General features: G+C 40.9%; 1 non-coding gene across 1 annotated transcript; it reads right to left on the reverse strand.

Moving 5' to 3' along the window:
* Positions 1 to 1,000: 1,000 nt before the first annotated feature.
* Positions 1,001 to 1,053, reverse strand: LOC123726798 (U7 small nuclear RNA). Its single transcript, XR_006758947.1, has one exon. It is a non-coding gene; the product is annotated as a U7 small nuclear RNA (small nuclear RNA).
* Between the last annotated feature and the right edge of the window lie 2,980 nt (positions 1,054 to 4,033).

The following is a 4,033-nucleotide window of genomic DNA, read 5'->3' on the forward strand; positions in this document are numbered from 1 at the left end:
GGACCTAAATATAATAGGCCTGAAGCAGCTCTAGCCTTTACCTCAGTCACTGTATACATCCCAAATGGCACCCTATTCCCTATATAGTGCACTACTTTTGACCAGTGTCCATAGGGTCCCATGTAGGGAATAGGGTGCCATTTGGGACATCATCTACAGTCATATCGGTTCCTCTTAAAAATAGACCCTGTGAATTTCAGCTTTTTTCTCCTCTGCCCCCAGGGAGACTGGGTTATTTCTGAAGCTTAAACATGACTATTTTTACTTGGAAACTGTCATGACAAGGCCTCCTGATTTAAAATGACTCTCAGTCTCGTCTCCAACATCTTTCTTTCTTTCTACCCCCTCTCTTTATCTCTCTCACACACCCAGACTTCTCTCTCTCTCTCCCAAACACCACCTCTCTCTTGTTTTCCTTTCTCTCTTCACCCTCTCTCCTTCCCTTTTCCTCTCCCTCTCCCATGATGTGCAGTCGTTCAGCTCAGGGTAGAGGGTAGGGAAGGATAATTACACCTGAGATCTGGCATTGATCCGTCATCATAATTCTTACCTGCTTCCACAGCATTACTCCACAGCAGTCATCGCCACAGCTGGCTCAAAGGGTGGGGGGCAGGGAGATCAGCTCCACAATCCTGCTATCATATGCACATTATAAACCACGCTCACATTTGACATATTTCAGCAGTTTTTCAATATCTATTATATACACTGTATAAACTATTCCACGCATATGTTCTGAAAGGATTTTTTCTTCACCCACCACTCTTCAGTGCCATCTCCCACATAAAAAAATACCATAGTATACTATGGTATAAATACTATAGTATTCTCTGTAGTGTTTTTTCTGACTTTACTGTAGTATTCACTGTAGTATACTGTAGTATTTACTATAGTGTTTTTGCGGACTGTAGTATACTGTAGTACTTACTGTAATGTTTTTGTGGACATTACTGTGGTATTTAATATAGTGTTTTTGTTTTATTATCTTTGACATAGAAGTGGAGGCTTTCTCCTTCAGAAAACCTACTAGAGAAATATTAAAAGAACACATTTTCCATAACCTGTAGGTAGGTAGGACTGGGGTCTGAACAGATAGTTCAGACCTTCTGCTCTTTTCTATAACCTGTAGGTAACACAATATTTGATCTATACTTAGATTAGTATGTAGGTTTCTCACTTATGGGTGGCACAAATTGGGATATGGGTTAGGGGAATAGTCAGGGTACATGCAAATGTAATATTGTAGTATATACCATAGATAAAAAAAAGTGTAGTATTTTTGGACATTACTGTAATATTTACTACAGTGTTTTTTTTTGCAGATAATACCGTAGTATTTAGTACTATAGTATACTACAACATTCCATCATAAGTCCTACACATTATCGAGGGATAGTACAGTGTGTAGTATAGTATTATACAGTATCCTACAGTTTACTATAGAATTCTATAGTAAGTATTGTAGTATTCTATAGTAAACTGTCATTTTTCGTGTGGGCTTCTTTAGTCAATTCCCAGTTACACAGATGAACATACAGGGGGATGGGAAGGTAAGCTCCACAATCCTGATACCATATTCACATTAGGAGAACAGACCATGTTCACATTTTAAGCATTTCAGGAGTTTATTCTATCTCCACTACATCTAATGGTTTCATTTTGGTCCATGCACCACAAGTTCCAAGCGCCGAGGTTTCGAGAACCTTTTTTGAAAGGAGTTCTCTACACCCACCACTATTCAGTGCCATCTTCTTTAGTCTATCCATCCACTTTACACAGACACATTCTATTTCTATGGACAAACGCATAGTCATCATGGAACCCGAAACCCCTTCAGATCCTTCAGTGTTTAAGAGGATCCGTACTGAGAATGCTGACTGACTGAGAATGCTGCACTACACGTGACCCCAGTAACTATCACTCTAGTCGTGAACTGTAAGGAACTCTTTGGTGTTGGAACATGATTTAGGAACATGTTGACCCCTAGGAGGTCATAAAAGGGGAGGTGAAGTCTGGAGCACAACATTCCTACTGCGTCCCAAATGGCACCCTATTCCCTATTTAGTGCACTACTTTTGACCAGAGCCCAGAAGTGCACTAAAAAGGGAATAGGATGCCATTTGGGACATGACCTAAGCTAGATGATTCACACGCTCATTCCCCACATAGAGCTCTCTTATAAATGCCTAGTTGTTAAGGCTCCTTTGGTTCTTCACTGAGACTATGAGAAGGGTCTTTGTCTAACTTTATCTAATATCTGAGAGACAAACTTGCCTGGGGGAATCGCGAGAGATATATTTCATTAATCCTCTTTACTCATCAAGTCTCTTCTTTATTTCCTTTTCTTTTCTCGCTGCAGTGATGAAAGTCTCCAAAACAGCCAGGAGCAACAGCTCAGGTAGCTTGTCTACAGGAAACCCAAACCTGTTTTAAAGCAGTCAGACACTTAAATCATAGACAGAGCTAAGGTGAGCTACTAGTCACAATCACCCTGCAATGTGCTGAACCTCTCCAAACACTCAAAAGCAAGAGCTCAGTCATGTCTACAGGTAACTGTTATGAAGGATAATTTCAGAAAACCCAAACCTGTTCTAAGGCAGTCAGACACTTAAATCATTCCCCTGGCTACCTGAGTCAAAGCTGAGGTGGGAGAGGAGCGCTTAGGTGAAGTGAGGTGAGTTACAGTACAAGTAACACATCACAACCAACCAGCATTGTATGTGTCTGAGAGGCAGATGTTGAAAACAAAGTCAAATTTTGTTCTCAATGATAACCAACAACATGGTTCTGTAGCCTACAATAAAATACTGTTTACTCATAGAATATTCCAGAAGAGTTTTAATACTCCCTCGAAATCCAGACTGAATTATGTTATGGTTCACTATTGTTTGAAACAGATTTGAAACGGAGCTGAATTCAGGTATGATTTCCAGGCTAGGAGAAATATAGAGAAACGTGTGCTCATTTTGTAGGCTATTACAACAGTGTTCCACAAATGGCCATGTTTCCCTGTTCTAGCACTCTGTCTGCTAAAGCCATCCACTCTCCCATTATCCATCCACCAGGCACTGTTTAGTGTTAAGGGTGTTAGGGAGTGGGTGACAACCCATAAACACCACCCTGTAGAATTAATTCAATTAAACCTTTGTATTTGTTTTGCTCAGCTTCGTTTGCTGCATTCATCACAATGTGTAAATCAAAGTTGGTTGGAACATACTGGTCTTTCACAATGTCATGAAATCTGAAAATAACATTTTAATTTGGGGTATAAAAACGATATGTTAAACAACGACAGAAATAAAAGAGTGAGACACTACTGACTGACAATCCTGCTGTTCCATGTCACACTCACATGTGCATTGAATGTTCACTGACAAATTAGAGTGACTGCCCCTAAAATGCAACTAATCACGTTGAAAATGGCCTATGTGGCATCGATATGAGTCAAAAACATTTATTCTAGTGTCAAAATTGACTACAAAGTGTAAATAGGATCATTTCGGTCATAACGTCAGTCTCCTCTAAAACTGAGTTTGGAACCTCAGGGCATCACACCAAATCAATGAAGATTGTGTTTGGATTACAATTATGTCAACAATCCTGCCCCCTTTTGCCAAGCTCCACGTGCAAATCGCCCCTCCACCCACTTTGCTTCCCTTCATTGAATGGGGCGCTTGTTGAATGGGGCTCTTGTCGTGTCATCGCCCCCAACGCGTTCAAAAGATCACAGGCCCTATATGGATCGACCGTGCCTCCACAGTCAACGCTCCACGGTTTCCATGCCCTGCCGAAGGACCTAAGTATGCGGTCCTTGGGGAGTAACAGAATACAGGGATAACAAAAAAAATGGTGACTGTAATCAAACCATATGTGTTTGATGGATTGCGGGAAAAGAGCAGGAATAGGCTTTTGTAGGCTACAGTCCAAGCTATGTCTTCCAATGGTGCGATTGCTGTCGGCATCCAAAGATTATCCAACTTTAATAAACGCTTGGAGGTAAGGATGACAGTAGTGGTGTAGTCTACGGCGATAC

Source organism: Salmo salar, chromosome 01 (genome assembly GCF_965601325.2).
Source record: "Salmo salar chromosome 01, fSalSal1, whole genome shotgun sequence".
Lineage (NCBI taxonomy): Eukaryota > Metazoa > Chordata > Actinopteri > Salmoniformes > Salmonidae > Salmo > Salmo salar.